The sequence below is a fragment of the Antedon mediterranea genome, chromosome 3, assembly GCF_964355755.1.
Source record: "Antedon mediterranea chromosome 3, ecAntMedi1.1, whole genome shotgun sequence".
NCBI lineage: Eukaryota > Metazoa > Echinodermata > Crinoidea > Comatulida > Antedonidae > Antedon > Antedon mediterranea.
In genome coordinates this window covers 11,427,624-11,446,669 of record NC_092672.1, presented here as the reverse complement: position 1 = coordinate 11,446,669, position 19,046 = coordinate 11,427,624, and the positions used below count along the sequence as shown (strand labels likewise).

The 19,046-nt window shown below is 28.4% G+C and overlaps 1 protein-coding gene and 1 long non-coding RNA gene across 3 annotated transcripts in view; both read right to left on the bottom strand.

Annotated features, from left to right (window-relative positions):
• The window catches only part of LOC140044872 (ephrin type-B receptor 1-B-like), a 171,845-nt gene that overhangs the window by 68,102 nt on the left and 84,697 nt on the right, over positions 1–19,046 (bottom strand). The window lies entirely within an intron of this gene.
• Positions 4,237–7,046, bottom strand: LOC140044885 (uncharacterized). The gene is made up of 4 exons (XR_011844498.1): positions 6,646–7,046; positions 5,876–6,033; positions 5,414–5,498; positions 4,237–4,847 (listed from the first exon to the last, which is right to left on the bottom strand). It is a non-coding gene; the product is annotated as an uncharacterized lncRNA (long non-coding RNA).

Genomic DNA, 19,046 nt, shown 5'->3' with positions numbered 1-19,046 from the left:
ATTGACATATAACTTAAAAGTCTTCTTGATAGATTGATCACTCTCTCACATTTATAAATTTCAATATAATAATGATTTTTAAAAAGAGGAAAAATAATAGATTTTAATATTCTGAGAATATTAAGCAATTAACTGTTATATTTTTTTTTTACATTTACATTTCAATCACACGTTCTGATTATAATTTTCTTTCTAGTGCTATTCTAGTAAAAGTATTACAAGTACTATTCAGTGTGCATTAGCAACACACTAGGTATTTTGTAATCTTATAATCTTTCAAATACCGTACTTACACACATGTAGTAGAATACTAAAAAATAAAATGAGTTATTAGAGAACATAGATTTTCCTACCTATCATAGAAACTGCTTTTCACGTCTCACAAATTATTAAACCAAGTTTATACAATGATATATAATATTCCAGCAATAGTGTCGTGAATTATATATTTTATAACAGATTTAAATCATCTGTGTGAGTCATATGATAGGTCTAGCAATAAATTTGTGTTTCTTTGTAAGATGAATTGGACCAGTTTGTAATTTAACTTCTTGATTATTATATTTTCCATAGAAATTCCATACTGTTGTGTAAAATAAAGAAATAAATGTCATCTATAAATTCTAACTGCAGTCATACATGATCGTTCTAGAAAGAAAGAACTCAAATAATTGATGTTGCGCATCTTTTTCTATTATTATTATTATCATAATTATCATTTCTGTCTTACCACATTTTGTTTGTTCAATTTACCGAAGATTGTAAATAATAAAATTATTTATAAACTCATTTTGTAGAATTAAAAGTTATAATATGTTAACATAGTAACCATATACCAGTACTATCATTTACTATGTTAACATATATTTTTTTATATCAACAAATAATCTCATATAGATATGATATGTCTGATATAAAAAATGTTCTCCAAAATCGCATTCCTTTATCTCATCTTGGACATGCTATCCTCTAGAATGAACCAATATAATTCTAAAATTCTAACAAAATTATGAAAGACGTCATATCTGGCATGAAATAACCTGTAAAGTTGCATTCACACTTCTATTTAACGGAATTGGAAAAAGCATTATTTTGTAAAATAATGGAAAATCATACAATATTCCGGTGCTATGGCTTCCTTAAATGTGCATATTTTGGTACTTTCTGCACTTTTCCTTAATAAGCTCTGTCTACACTATCAAACTTTGTGTGACAAAAACGTGATGTGCACATATATGGACATGATGTCATATCACTACCATATTTAGGCACATCACACTTTTTTTGTCATACTACAGTAGTTTGATAGTATTATAGACACTGACAGAGCTTAAGACATTTCTTTTACCTCAGGGTTATATAATAAATATACCAGGTAGGTTCTGTTAACTATGAAACTTTAGACCGTAAAAAACAATTGTTAAGAAAACATGAATACTTACAGACCTATTGTTGTGAATTAGTTGGTATTAAAATCAGGCACAAGATATTACATACGAGAAACAGGATATGGACGTGTAGAGAACTAATGGCTGTTAGATTCAAGCAAGCGACCATGAGATGGGTGAATTAATGGCAAATGGCGACAATCTAATTATTTGACACCTCTGAGCAAATCTCAAGTAATATAAGGTAAATTAATGATATTATAAATGCCATGTATTAGCAATAGAAGCAAGGTGATAAAACTTGTGGGTAGACACAGTTCCCAATAACAGTGTGTTAAAAACTTGCTATATATTTGATATAGAATAAATCATATTTATCAGTATGTACATACAGAGAAAGTAGACGTTGCCAGACATTTTTCATAGCGTTTAATTTTTTATTTTTTTTTATTTATTTATTCGACTTCTCACTAACTCAGTTAGTGAAGGATCTGGACCAACATGTGGTAAACACCTCTAAAACGGTCCAGTCCCAATTTGCACAGTGGCTGTGTGTGACAGTGGCTGTGTTTGTGTGGACTAGTACACCGGGGTAACCTCCTACTCGTCTCGAAAGATGTACTAGGTTTTAAAGTGCGCATGAGTTATGTGTACACTGGACCTACGGTTTATAGTCCTTATCCGAGAAGACTCGTTCTACCACCAGAACCATGGAGCGAGTGAGCCTCGAACCCTTGCCGATGTTATGGCTACGTAATTACGGTTCCACTGTCTTAACCGCTCGGCCACTCACTCTGTAGTGATTAATTAATTAATTAATTAAATATATAAACAAATAGTCCATTGCAATGAGCAATATCTGGTAAATTTTATATATCCATCTAGGCCAACCTTTTTTATTTTTACACCTTTCACAATTTAAGAACACATGGTATTTGAACATAACAAATTATAATTTCTATATTTCATATTTTTCTCTATACCGAAGCTTGTATAAAAGAGTCTTCCTTATTCTTTGCAAAAACATTACCTTCTATTGTTTATTTCTTTCTTTTCACCAAAAATAAACAAAATAAAAACAATCGGTGAGAAAAGTTGAGACAAAATCACTTGCTCAATGTAGGTTGTAAGGTTGTAAGAAATTCCAAAGTAATTTTTAAACTTAAATTTAATGACTCACAGCAAAATTCTGATTCTTGTTTTAAGAAAAAAAAAACTTGTTTCAAGCAAAATATTTCTTGAAACAAGTAAATTTTGACTTGTCCGTATTTCAATACTTTTTGGCTTACCAAGAATCGTAAAATTCTTAACAAGAATCACACAAATTCTTATCAAGAAAATTATTCTTACCAAGAAATAATACTTTAAGAACAATATTCTTACCAAGAATTTAATTGCTTTTTTCATTCTTGTTTTAAGCAGTATCTGCCTTAAAATAAGTAACAATTTATCGATTTTTTAAAATAGAATTCTTGTTTCAAGCAATATTTTTCTTAAAATAAGTAAGAATATTCCGATTTGTATTTTTTTGAATTCTTGTTTCAAGCAATATATTTCTTAAAATAAGTAAGAATATTCCGATTTGTATTTTATAGAATTCTTGTTTCAAGCAATATATTTCTTAAAATAAGTAAGAATATTCCGATTTGTATTTTTTTGAATTCTTGTTTCAAGCAAGATATTTCTTAAAATAAGTAAGAATATTCCGATTTGTATTTTATAGAATTCTTGTTTCAAGCAATATATTTCTTAAAATAAGTAAGAATATTCCGATTTGTATTTTTTTGAATTCTTGTTTCAAGCAAGATATTTCTTAAAATAAGTAAGAATATTCCGATTTTTATTTTTTGAATTCTTGTTTCAAGCAATATTTTTCTTAAAATAAGTAAGAATATTCCGATTTGTATTTTTTGAATTCTTGTTTCAAGCAATATTTTTCTTAAAATAAGTAAGAATATTCCGATTTGTATTTTTTGAATTCTTGTTTCAAGCAATTTTTTTCTTAAAATAAGTAAGAATATTCCGATTTGTATTTTTTGAATTCTTGTTTCAAGCAAAATATTTCTTAAAATAAGTAAGAATATTCCGATTTTTATTTGTAGAATTCTTGTTTCAAGCAATATTTTTCTTAAAATAAGTAAGAATATTCCGATTTGTATTTTTTAGAATTCTTGTTTTAAGCAATATTTTTCTTAAAATAAGTAAGAATATTCCGATTTTTAATTTTAATATTCTTGTTTCAAGCAATATATTTCTTAAAATAAGTAAGAATATTCCGATTTGTATTTTTTGAATTCTTGTTTCAAGCAATATTTTTCTTAAAATAAGTAAGAATATTCCGATTTGTATTTTTTGAATTCTTGTTTCAAGCAATATTTTTCTTAAAATAAGTAAGAATATTCCGATTTGTATTTTTTGAATTCTTGTTTCAAGCAATATATTTCTTAAAATAAGTAAGAATATTCCGATTTTTATTTGTAGAATTCTTGTTTCAAGCAATATTTTTCTTAAAATAAGTAAGAATATTCCGGTTTGTATTTTTTAGAATTCTTGTTTTAAGCAATATTTTTCTTAAAATAAGTAAGAATATTCCGATTTATATTTTTAGTTTTCTTGTTTCAAGCAATATATTTCTTAAAATAAGTAAGAATATTCCGATTTTTATTTGTAGAATTCTTGTTTCAAGCAAAACTTTTTTTAAAATAAGTAAACAAGAAGTCTATCAAATAAAAACCAGTAAATGTTTACTTATTTTAAGAAAAGTATTGCTTGAAACAAGAATTCTATCAAATTAAAATTCGTAAATTCTTACTTATATTGGGAAAAAAATTGCTTGAAACAAGAATTCTATAAAATATAAATCACTAAAAATTTATTTTAAGAACGATAAATGAATACTCATTTTAAGTAATATTTTACTTAAACAAATAAATTCAAGAATGTTATAAAACATAATATTAACAATACTGTTATTTTCATTAAGAACTACAATTTACATGACATTAGGTACAATAATATATATAACTTCTTTAAAACAAACTTGTTTTTATTAATAATAAAATGCCATCAAAAGAAAACTTAAAAACATTAAAATGGTAAAATACAAATTTCGTAAAATTCTTCTCCCGCACCTGGGCTTTAAACTATTAGGTGTCTTTAAATTTATTAATGTATACTAATGATGATTCAACAGCCTTTGTCAAGTGTACAGGTGTGTTTTCATCACAAATCACTAACTGTTAAAGGATAGTGAGGCCTACTTCTTTTCATTTTGGATAATCGAAATCCAGAAGGTAAAAAGTGGAGAGGAGAGTAACTAGAGCCTCATCTAATTTTGCTTTCTTTGTAGTTAGAATTGTTTGCTAAACTTTAATGTAGGCCATTTCTGTGTCCAAAAGCAATACCGGCATATTACCTGATCGGCGTGAAGACCAGGATTCTGGATCTTTATTCATGTTCCTAAAAATGAAAAGAGATTAATATAGTTTTAGTTATTACTGTATTTAAAATATGTGTAACATCATCAACTAATTGGGTACGGTGTGGTTTTAGAGTCCTATATCTGGGGCGGTAAACACAAAAACATGACGCAATATTAGAACGGTGGTAAGAATAATTTTACATTATAAGACATAAGGGTGGGTGGAATATGCATTTGAACTTTTTAATCACAAACTTTGCCCTGTTTATACCGATCCCAAAGACAGGCCTGGCTGTATCTATTATTTTTAGTTAAATTATTAGGGTCTAAATTTATTTTTAATATTACTATTTAGGAAGACAATACGCAAAACGGTGCTCAATCCTGATTGATGTTTTTATTCTGTATCAATGTTTATAATAACAATCATACAATTAAATGTAAATTTTGTTTAATTGTTTGATTTTAATAAATTATTGTAAACATAGTATATACCTCGAATTTTAAGCTAAGATAAATTTGATTTTAAAAAAACACTTTAAGATATTTTTTTTTAATGTACATAATGTTACTTGTATTTTAAATTTTAAAAAACACTAAATACCTTCAAGGTCCGCAGACTTTTTTTGATGAGTTTTTCCCAACAAATATGTTTGACAGATTTGACAACATATGGGTTATCTTTGAAACTAACCAAAAATAACAAATTGAAAACATTATATTATATAAATTTATTTAAATGAGTGGAATAATGTATGGACATAAACTTAATATACTGTAGCTCAAATTTTTAATAATGTAGTCTACAGTTTTGTAGGTGGTCAATGTAAAAGGAAGGGGAAAGGGTGGGCTGGCCAGGAGAGCATTAATATGTCAAAAATTAATATTCATAAGTCATTTATTTAATTTTAGTTGTCAAAGGGAGGAGTGCATGACACTAGCTTGAGTCGAACCAAGCTGTTAAAAATACGTACACAATATGTACACGTATTTTCCTCACTACCATTGGTCCATTATAAAAATATTTATGAATAGATAAAAGTACAAAAACATACACTGTACTTACCAGATGGAGGACTGGTGTTTCTCTTTAAAATACCAAAATAAACTATATTATTCTCTTCTTTGGAAAAATTTGCTAAGCACTTTTTTAAAAAGCTTTCTTTTGTATTTCATTCCTCTTTGCCTAGTAATAATTAGTATCCTTCGAACTTCTTCAATTACCTAACAAATAATTTAAGATAAAAAAAGAAATTTAATATAACAATTTTAGTTATGCAGTACGTATGTTTTTTGTTTGTTTTTTTAGTATGTTTTTTTTAAAATTTAGAGTTAAAAACATTAAGTTTCAATATCGATGTGATCACTTCGGGGATTACTTAGTGTGTACAATTAATTAAATATAAAGAAGTGTTTTTAAATGTCATTATATTTCTCATTGGAATATGTGTATATAATATAATCCTTCGTAGATATTTCATGGCTACATTGCAAAATAACTGTTACATTATAATTGTATTATCTATTATTAGGCCTTCCTTATACCTAGCTGAAATAGGTCCGACAATATTTGTCCCCTCTGTCAATGTCTGAACTAAAATGCTAAGCTAAACCTATACACCTGTCCGTCAATACAGGCATAGTAGGCTATCCTAGACCTACTAGTTCCAGGCCTACAGTATTACTAACTAGGAAGGAGCCTAGGCTAGGCCTAGACTGCTGGCAGATTAAAATATAATTATTAGCGTCTTCCTTCGACATTATATTAGACTAATCTTACTAGGCCTATTGAAGCATTTAATATATAAATTACGATGAAAGGTGTCTTTTACTTACAAACTCTAGATTTTGAATGATTACTTTAAAAAACCGTTGGCCATGATCCCGCCGGGAGCTAGGTCATCGACCACACACAGTGTTGTTTTTCAACTATAACCAAAAATTTATCGCTGGCCTTTTACCCAGAATGTATAAGGTCATTATACTGCTCAACGTTAAAGCATGGAGGTATAAACCTCCATGGTGGTTAAAGCAAATCTATAAAACGTCTGGACCAACAGTAATACGACAGACAATAATAATGACACATGTTTGTTGCAGTCCGAAAAAAAGCGATAAGTTGGTGCCAGTAAACTGAAGTAGGTACAGTATTTGCTACCCTATTTGCTAAGGCATTATAATTCAATTCATGGAAATACTCCGAATTTTCGAGTAACATGTGGAATTGGTGGTTCGCTGCCCGGCAAGCTTTGGAATTTACAATTCGTTTTACAAGCATGTCATAAGACGCCATTTTAAGGACGAGTATAACAATCGGCAACCTCCTGCAGTTGACGATGGAAACATCAGTATATAAGTATGCCTGGAGAAAACGAGGATGCCAATTGAGGATGAAGTAGAACTAGGCCTAGACTAGGAGACTGACGAAGTTAATGAAGAAAAAAACTATTATAACGGGGATGATTTATCAACTGACGATAGTAGTAGTGATAATTCTAGTATTGTTATACTGTTATTGATTGTTTAATATTAATTATCTTGTTGATGCTCAGCAAGAAGGCCTACTAACTAGAGAGGATGAACAAGCAGATAATAGTATAAAAAATGCTGATTTCTTTCTACTAAAATTAAAGGAGAGAAACAAGATTCCACGGGTAAGCCATTTTGCTTTAAAATTACAACAATTATGCATTTTAAACTATTTTTTATTAGAGAAATACGTCTATTTCCTAGGCCTTGCTGGTACTGTTATTATACAGGACTATTAGCTATAGTAACTATAGGACTTGGGTACTAGGCCTAGGCATTATACACTCTAAGTTTATGTTGCATTTTTTTGTGACCAATTTCATTGTTACAAATAACATTTTTTTTGTTAGGCTGCATAGCTCCCCAACTAAAGCACAACTTAGTTTTTAAACATATTAAAACTTGAATATAAAAAATATTAAATCAATATTATTTTCTTTAGGTTGCAGTGCAATCGATTATTCAAAGCACAAACAGTTTGATTACCCAGATTCTTTCATCAGTTGAAACTGAAGTGCTAACTGCTCTACCGTTGTGTGAATATAAGGATGACAATCTATTTTAAGTAAAACATTTCTCAAAATAAGTATTTTTCAGAATATTAAAATAGAATTGACTTCAATTCAAGCAAAAATAGTCTTGATAGGATATAGTATGATATTGACTTCTTATCTTAAGTAAAACATTTCTCAAAATAAGTATTTTTTAAAATATTGCGAATCTCAATTTAAGCAAAAATAGTCTTGATAAGATAGTATGATATTGACTTCTTATTTTAAGTAAAACATTTCTCAAAATAAGTATTTTAAAGAATATTGCGAATCTTGATTCAAGTAAAAATAGTCTTGATAAGATAGTATGATATTGACTTCTTATTTTAAGTAAAACATTTCTCAAAATCAGAATATTGCGAATCTGAATTCAAGCAAAAATAGTCTTGATAGGATAGTATGATATTGACTTCTTATTTTAAGTAAAACATTTGTCAAAATAAGTATTTTTTTAAATATTGCGAATCTCAATTTAAGCAAAAATAGTCTTGATAAGATAGTATGATATTGACTTCTTATTTTAAGTAAAACATTTCTCGAAATAAGTATGTTTAAGAATATTGCGAATCTTGATTCAAGTAAAAATAGTCTTGATAAGATAGTATGATATTGACTTCTTATTTTAAGTAAAACATTTCTCAAAATAAGTATTTTTAAAAATATTGCGAATCTCAATTTAAGCAAAAATAGTCTTGATAAGATAGTATGATATTGACTTCTTATTTTAAGTAAAACATTTCTCAAAATAAGTATTTTTAAGAATATTGCGAAACCTAATTTAAGAAACTTTGTCTTACCTAGAAAAATATTTATTGTTTTAAGTAATTTTTAGAATTCATCAATCTTGATTTAAGAAAAATTATTCTTGATAGGGATAAATATAATATTGATTTCTTATTTTAAGTAAAATACTTTTCAAATTAAGTATTTTCAAATCTTGTTTTAAGCAAAACTATTCTTAATAAGAAGAGAATGATATTGACTTCTTATTTTAAGTAAAATATTTCTTGTAATAAGCATTTTCAAGAATATTGCGAATCTTGATTCAAGTAAAAATAATCTTGATAAGGGTAGTGTGAAATTGACTTCTTATTTTAAGTAAAATATTTCTCAAAACAAGTATTTTCAAGACTATTGCGAAACCTAATTTAAGAAACTTTGTCTTACCTAGAAAAATATTGATTGTTTTAAGTAATTTTTATAATTCATCAATCTTGATTTAAGAAAAATTATTCTTGATAGGGATAAATATAATATAGATTTCTTATTTTAAGTAAAATACTTTTCAAATTAAGTATTTTCAAATCTTGTTTTAAGCAAAACTATTCTTAATAAGAAGAGAATGATATTGACTTCTTATTTTAAGTAAAATATTTCTTGTAATAAGCATTTTCAAGAATATTGCAAAACTTAATTTAAGAAAATGTGTCTTTTCTAGAAAATTATTTCTTGTTTTAAGTAATTTTAAATCTTGACAAGAAAAAAAATACTTATTTTAAGAATTTTTTCTTAAAACAAGATTTTTTTTTCTTGCTTAGAATTTCAAATTTTGCTGTGCTGTTATAGATACATTTTTAAAGCTAGCTTAAAATCGCTTACTTTAAATGCACTATTCTTTAAAATGAACTTTTTCAACTATTAAAACATTTTTTTAGTATGAAATAATCGTATATAAATTGAGTAGGATAAAGTCAATATGGTATATTTGAAGTACTTTTAAGATGGAAATTAAGTCTAAATTTCTCGGGTTGTGTTACTTTTTTGAATATGGCGATATCCTGTGATTTTTTTAAGTGCTTTGGATTTCCGTGAATGTGACGACCTCTTTGATTCGTTCAAGGAGTATGATGTTTCTTAACTTGCTTTATACTTGATTAATTTGTTAAATGTTCAAATTGCTCTCCATGTTTTATTTTTAAATTTATTAAATTATAATTTCTATAATTATTTTCATCTATAAACAATCCGAAACAGTGCGAGTGTCAGTTAATTTCTAATATGGAAATTATATTTTGTATTTTACATTGTTTGAATAAACATTATGAAATAATGTTTCTATGAGTAATCTAATATATACTAATATCATATAACCTAATATTAAATAAATATTTTATAATCAATTGGACCTCATAACCATCAGCCCTACTTATCGATGAGAAGTACAAGACGCACTAGTGTACTTTTATGAAATTCAACAATTGAATATGATATCATTTTTATAGTTATTACCATTATTCTATGAAATACAAGATTACTTTTTTTTCCATGAAAGTATATTAATCCAAGAATTTCTGCAGGTGTAACCAACCAATGACCTCTTGGTTATGAGTTCAAATCTAGATTCGATATTTATAATAGTCACAAATGTACGCTGTTTAATTGATTTTACCCACAATTCCATGTAGATGAGGAGGTAATTCGTTGACACGTTATAAACTGTAGATTAAGAGTTTTGCCAAAGTGTTACATGAACTGATGTACTTGATGAAATATCAAGCTAAACAAACATGCACCAAACATGTTGCTACCGTATTTCAAATTAAAGCAAATATGTATCTTACCTATCTATGCAATGTTATTCTATCTATACAATGCAATTTGGACTATGTTTGTTCAGTACTATATCAGTTGTATTACTAGTTTTTTTCCAATTGTTATAATAACTAATATACTATAACATAACATAATGAGGCTTGCAAACAAAGAAATATTAACTTGGAATATAAATTTTTTTTTTCTCACAATAATCTTTAATTTCTATCCAAATGTGTTTGAAGCAATGGTGTTATCATATCCTATTTATAGCTTTCCTTCAGAAGAGTACAGGTTTAGTTTATATTCAGGTATGAAACAGACACCTGATTATTATAATGAATGAATTAACTTTTAGTATAAAAAGAGAAAAAGAAATTTTGTTTAAAAGCTGACTTTTTTATATTAAGGTTTTTTTGGAATGCACATTTACTTTAAAAGTGGATTTTACAGCAAGTAAAGGCTTGAAATTAGTAATCCCTTTGAAAACAATTGGTCAAAATTTTCAAATATCATACATTGTACTTTTATGTCTAGATTATTAGAAAGATTTATTGACGAAGCTTAGCACACAATAATAATATAAATTATGACAAATGATCCATTGTAACAAACGTTTAATTGGTAAAATAACTGAACATTTAAAATATTTGAAAACAAAGAAATAAACCTGAAATATAAATCCATTTTTGATCCAACAATAAAAAAGTATTCCATCATAAAAATATGACGATAATGGTATAGATATTATCCTTATCGTGATATCATAAATATAAATTATCAAATATAAAAATTAGAAAATACACCATTGTCATATGAGTACAGAGAGAACTATAAAGAGCCAACGACATTTCGAAAGAAAGTGTCCTATTAGGTGGGTGTTCTATGATGGGTGTTATAAGAGAATAAGGTATATACATATATAAACAAAGTATAATTTTCAAATAAATAAACATTTTCAATACATATTGGAAAGACCATGTAAATGAAAAGCTGGAAAAATGGTATACAATTGTTGCTGTCTTTTTCATGTCTTGACATAGATATAAAAATATTTTTACATGCACAAAATGAAACAATTTATTGTTCAATCTAGTTTGCAGCTGATAATTTTGAGTCGTAATAATCTAATTTCCGTTCGTCAACTGTTCCGAATGCATAGAATGACATTGTGCATTTTTTAATAGAGTTTGAAAAGAACCAATTAGAAAGAGCGATGCAATAAAAAGCATCATTTCATTGACAATTGCAGAAAATCGAGGACATTGCATTGTGGGATTATTCTTCTTAATTCTTATTCTTAGCTTGTCTTCATAAAAAAAAATCTATCTAGACCAATATTCTAATGACTAATATTTAATTAGCATAAGTTCATTTAATTAACATAAAACTTCATCTGTAAAAAAAATAACCGATTATTAACAGTGTGAATAAATTAACTCCAATTTCTTGGAAGTAGTAATAATTAGCTAAATGGAAGTGTGAACAATAATAATAGTATATAATGGTTTAAATACTCAAACGATTTGGCGTTAGAATGCCATTTAACCGGTTACCTATCACTGTGCAACTTTGGTTTGACACAGTTGTAGAACATTTGACCACCTGATTGCATTGCATTTTGTATATTTTCAACTTTTTTTGTCAACCACTAATTAAAACAGTTATTATTACAAATTTACAAGAAATGTTGTAATCACAAAAATGAAATATTATAATATCTAAGGCTTGGGTGCAGATCCAAGCTTTAAATCATTACACGTACAACAACCACCATGGTATGGTGGTTATGATTGATTCCAATCATGGTAGATCTCATCAAGTAAATGAGTAATTTGACACGGTGTAGTGATAGACATTATTAGAAAATTATTAACTGAACATGATATTCTGTATTCCTATTCTTAGACCATACAATATGAAATAGGTAATCTGCCCACGCATGTTCTCTAATATAAAGATGAAATTAAGAATACCATAATGTATCCCCATTCATGTTTGACAGGTTTAAAAGTCTGTTGATACAACTGATGCAAGGTGCAGAAATCTGATCACACACTGTACACATTGTTAAGAGCAACATAATTTATGAAGATTCATTTAATAAGCAGAGTTGTCTATAAATAGGGTTGGTGCTAACATGGAGTGGGTTAAAAGATCTTTAAACAGTATTAGACAGCATAAGTGGGATGTGAAGTACGATTTTAATAGCCAATTATAGTGATTCTTTATTTAGACCACTGAACTTTCATGTGGTCACATTGAATTCTACTCAATTTCAACATGGTATGAGGAAGCACTAATTAGAATAACGAACGAACGAATAACCTAAGCCGTTGATTAAACAATGTGGACAATACATACAACCACTGTCATCAACTATCTCTCAAAGGGCCTAGATTCATTTTCAGATTTACCAACTGTCTACCCACATTGAGTTGAGTTGTGGCTTGGTGGTTATGATGCTTGGCTACCACTCCAAGGGTCCTGGGTTCAAGTCCCGTCACATGTCAGGATAACTCCACTCCCAAAGACTTGTAATAAGACTTTGTTTATGTAGAGCATCTTGTATATATGTTTGTCTTGTGAACCTCTGAGGTCCCTAATGATCAGCAATTGCTGGATGGATCGCCCTCTTTAAATATGGTGGTAAAAAAAAAAAAAAAAAAAAAAATGATGACCATACATTCGCTGTGTATGTTGATATTTTTAAATTATTAATTAATTATTCTTCAGAAATCAATTACATTATTGTAAATTTTAATTGAATTTATCAAATAGGACAATAAATGTTTTACTTAACAGATCATTAGGTTCCCAAATCACTTTTATTCTCTTTAAATCGCAAAATTTAAATAACAAAAATGTTCTACTGTATGAATGTTTATCATCCATCTTCTTTACATTCAAATACGGTATATAATTTCTCGTTTTAGCATATATTGGAAAGCAATCTAACAATTTCAGCAACAGTCCACGTAAACAACAGCTGAGATTGAGCAAACACTGCTCGTATATCATATTTGTTTCAGCTTGTTAAAAATTTCAAATAAATTTTCAAACCTGCAATCATCACCTCAAATCTGGGAAGAAATAAAAGTGTTTAAGATTTAATGAGCCTTTCCCTTCTGAAATATGATTTATTGCCAGGATTGTGAAGACGCCACATAAAAGGATTGATTTTGTTTTATTGTTTTATTATATCTTAAAATTGTTATGAGTCAATTACAAAATTAGCATTGAGTGTGTTGATGTCAAGATGTGGGTCGTAATATTCAAGGCCTGGCAATTTCATTTTTGTTTGTAATTGAAGAAAAAACACCACTGTATATTATACTTTCTAAATTATGTTGACATAGAAAAATATTAAAGTTTACCAGATGCCTGTTAATAAGAATGTACTAGTTCTTGTCTTATGGTCCATTGATTTAAAAACAAATTAAAATGTGGATGATTTATAATCTAGAACAATTTTTTTTTAAATATTTACGTTTGAAATTGTGTCTATTTTGTGCACTATAGTATTATACGGTACATCATAATTATTAAAAGGAAAAACTTTCTGAAGATGATTTTCTAAGCAAGAAGATACAGAAGAAAATGGAAGAAATGCAAGGTGAATGCTCTATTGAATGTGATCAATGGCAGAAATAAAAATAAAATTGTTTAAAAAAAAGCTTGACAATCAACATAGGTTATGCGATTATCCTATTTTTTAGTATAGATATTATTTCTGGTAAACATCTTCTCCATGCCTGATGGGATTTTGAAAGTTATAATTACTGAAAGAATCATTTGTAGGCATATAGAGTTTGTTTCATGTTATTTACTTAAATTTTATTCATGAATGGGACATAACAACACATTACGGTATACCTTACAAGCCCATGGGCTTGAGGGAGAAAATTTTATTAAGCCCTGAGAGTGTCAACTATAACAACATGACAAGTGCTGAATAACTAAATTGCACTTTTAACCAAAAAAACAAACAAACTATACAGCCAATTGATTGATGCAGTTCATTTACCAATACATAAGTTATAGGTTTCCAAATATATTAAGAATAGGTAAAATGGATGTGTTCCTGACATTTATTTCTATAATAAAAACAGACAAAATGATAAATGACAAGGAAATTGAGTTATGTTTCAAATTAACATTATGTACATTAAGTGTGCTATACATAGTAGAATAGTTCATACTTCACTTATGCATGAACTTCACCTTGAACAGATACAAACAAAAACTACAATAAAAGTTGTGTATGTAGGATATTCTCTGCCCTCTGATGTACTCTCTCCTCTAATGTATTCCCACTCTCTTTAATGTACTCCCCTCTTCTTTAAAGTACTCCCCTCCTCTCCAATAATATATTCCCTTCTCCCTTATTCTCTCTCTGTCAATGTGCTCTCCTCTCTTTTAATGTACCCTTCTTTCTTTCAATATACTCTCCGCTTCTTTAATATATTCTCTCTCCGTCAATGTACTCTCCTCTCTTTTAATGAACCCTTCTTTCTTTCAATATACTCTCCTCTTCTTTAATGTATTCTCTCTCCATCAATGTACTCTCCTCTCTTTTAATGTACCCTTCTTTCTTTCAATATACTCTCCTCTTTTTTAATGTATCCTTCTCTCCGTCAATGTACTCCCGGGCCCTCTCTTTTCATGTAGCCTTCTCTCCTTCAATGTACTCTCCTTTTTTTTTCATGTATTCTTCTCTTCTTCAATGTACTCTCCTCTCTTTCCATGTATCCTTCTTTCTTTCAATGTACTCTCCTCTCCTTTAATAAATCCTTCTTTCCTTTAATGTATTTTCATCTCCTTTAATGTATTCTCTCTACTTCAATGTACTCTTTTCTCCTTAAATGTATTTTCTCTTCTTCAATGTTCTCTCCCCTCATTCTCCTCTAATGTACCCTTCTTTCCTTGAAAGTACTCTCCTCTTCATTAATATATTTTCTTCACCTTGAATGTATTCTTTCTTCTTTTAAATACATTTCCCCTTCTTTCTTTATTGCACCCTTATCTCCTTTATTATATCTTCTTCTAATGAATGCATCCCCTTCCATTTTCTTTCATATATGAGAATTGTTCTTCACTTTAACTTCATTATTCCTTCCCTCACTGTATAACCCCTTCCTTGTGAAAGTTTCTAATTAACTTATTTTTTCATAGACTTTGTTTCTCTTTTTCTCTGAAATTTGTATACAGATCAAATTTGAGTATTCATTATAACAAATCTGCACAGAATGAAAACAAGACTACTATATAAGAAAATAAAAATACATCTACAATTACAAATTTCGAATACATTGAAATGTATCTTATTAAAATGGAACATTATTTTTAGTAGGATACTGTATTATTTGTATTTCTAAACAATCTATCCTAAGAAAATGATCTCAAAATATTTATAGATATCCATTATATATAAAACATATAGCACAATTCAATATAGAATAACAAATACATTTGCCATAAAATACGACAATCAATTAAAGAGCTTCAACAATTGCATTACGTAAAACATTTCTATATTATTTTATTTACAATGTAGAGATATTATATATGACTCTTTTTATCTCCTTCACTCTCATGTACTCAAAATGCATTCAAAATATTGCCAACGATCTTTAATTTTTATAAACAAATAACATTGAGACATATCTCTAATTTGGTAAAAGCTTTTCAATTTTGTTTCATTACCATTCGGTAGCTTAGTGTCTCATATATTGGGTACGATATGCATTTTTACATTTTATGTGTACGCTGGTATGTTAACGATTTTCATTCTCACTTTCTCAATATCAAGGGCAAGTTCATCACTGAGGAAATGAGGAAAAAATAATGGAGAAAATTAGATTAAGGAGGCGAGGTTAAGATGAACTGTACAACATTTACAATATGAAGAATAACATATTTAACTTATATTCTTAGTAAAATTTAGTTTAAGTTATTAGACCACTAGGTTAATCTGTTTGCGGGAATTTAAAGCATTAGTTTCTTTTCATATATTCATTAGATAAATTCCTTTCTACAAAAAAAGTCTAGTATTTTAATGCTATAGCAAAATTAATACTTTTTTTTTTCAAGTTTATATTTATTTTTTTTTAAATATAAATAAATGTGTTTGAGTGGATTCATGAGCAGTCATGCATATCGGCACTCAGACATGAAGTCAAACTGAAAATGTGTAGTGGAAATGTTTTACGTGAATGAATGTGCATAGTTAAAATTAGACGCAGTAAGTTTAATAATTAATAGAATTAATTCCAGTGAAAAACAAATTTAATTTAGGAACATATACTCAGATTGGAATGACAATAACATTTTAAACCAAAGTCTTGTGTACAAATTTAGCATAAATTAGGGAGTGGGAATATATTCGGGCATGGAATTATACATGGTTATATATGGTCAATCCTTTGTTGCCAATCTATATGCACAGATTCTTTTGAATACTTAAGAATGTACACCATGTGTGTACTCATTTTAAGATATTGCTAACATTCCATAAGCTGAAATTGAAATAGCTTTAGGATTTAAAAATCCATCTACTAACAGAGCATATCCAGACAAATGTTGGCAATAACTTAAAATAAGAAAATACGTTGGGTGTTTTTTTCCCGTAAAGGGAGAATGAAAATGTTGCTTACTTTGCAACCAGAGATTTTTTTGTGATGCTAAAAAAAAAACACTTAACCTTAATCTTTTCTATTCTATCATTAGCATTTAAATATATTAAATTGCATTACATTTATTTATAATACACAGCTTTATTTCATTGGATCCATGCTCACCTTTACAGATAAATTGCACATTCAGGTTTCTGCAAACATTTTGAGATTGTATGTGATGCACAATTGAAAACCAACCTGTAGAGTATGTTGTCTACAACAGCTCTACTCCTTGGCCACTATATGAACGGAAACATTTTTTTTCTACGGTTTTACTAAATGTAATAATGAGGATTTTTTTAGGTTAAGCACTAAATCTAGAACCAGAGGACACTCTTTGAAAATTAGTCAACCTCGTACTCATTTAATGATATTTTACCAACTCTGTTATCGACACATGGAACAACTTGCATCAGGATGTACCGTAATAGAAGCTGCAAATGTTAATCAATTTAAAAACCGACTAGAAAAGTTTTGGAAACACCACCCACTCAAGTTTACCCCATATGATAGAACATATAATAGAATATACCGGAGGGACACACAAGCATTGCTTTAGATGTCCAAGAGAGAAAGGTAAATCAAGGTAAATCAAGGTAATGGACTGGTCTTCAAAACTTGGTTCAGGATGGAACCGCTGAGTTAACTAGATACAATATTTATTACTTTAGAACAGTAGGTGTGTTATAGAATAAACAAAATTTTTCTCTATTCAAATATTTTGTATACTAATCTTCTCAGGGTTCAAATCTGTTCAAGTACTAACCACTTTATCACAACTAAAACAGTGCCAATTCTTAACCCTTATTAATAAACCATTAGAAAGTATGGCAAAGTATTACCTGTAATTATGTAATAATTGGCAAGTATCTGATGCGAAAAGTAGGCCTAATTTTCCATCACTTTTATGAAAAATATTCAATTCTACTTATTAAAAATGTTCACATAAACTATTTTGTTGAATGAGTTCAAATAGCAATAGAATATACCATAGATATTTTATTATTGTATAATTATATGCAGTATGACATTACTATCGAGAGAATCTTCATCAAAAAATTTTAATCTTTGCCGACTGTCTATAGTCTGTCTCTCTTATAACATTTTCTAGTCTGCTCATTTTCCGTTGTCCGTCTCAAATCATCTTCATGCACTAAACTTTTAGATGCTGCGGATTATTTTTCCATCTTGGTGTGATTAGATTTTGATCCATCATCGAACGAGATAATCTTGCATGGAAGAGGATTAAAGAGATGCATTCTCACATGTTATGGCTTTTACTAACCCAATTTTTAGTATATTTATAAGAACAGTCTTTCTCCAAATGCTACCTTCACTACCCATATAATGCAAGAATAATGGTTTTACATACGTATAACGTAGGTCTTGCTAGGCTGACAAAACTACAATTGAGTCCCCCTCCATCACTCTCATTCACAGTTGCTCTGTACAATACTTCATTGTTTTGTGAAATGTAAACATAATTTGTACACGTCAATCTCTATATGCCTAATTAATACATAATTTAAAAGTTGACATCATGAAATTTGTAATTAAAGAAATTATTATGAAAAACTCAGAATATAAAAAGTGGGCATTCCATGAATAAAGTATTTAATGAAATTACACAGTAGAACTTCCATATCATAAACCATATCAGGACCCAGCTGTCTTTTTAATAGGTTGTGTCCCCTAAATAGAGGTTGACCATAGTGTTAAACGTACCCACTTTCACAAGAAAGTTAATAGGTGTCTCTAAGGAGGGGCTGTACTATATGAAATCATATTTAATTTATTTGAAGATGATACTTTTTTTTTTAATTTTAATACTATAAATCTTAATGAAATTAATAGAATGTATGTAATGGCATGTTGTGTCACCTTACATCTCATTTAAAGTTTCAATGCAAATATGCAAATAATCCATGTCAGATATACAAGTATGTAG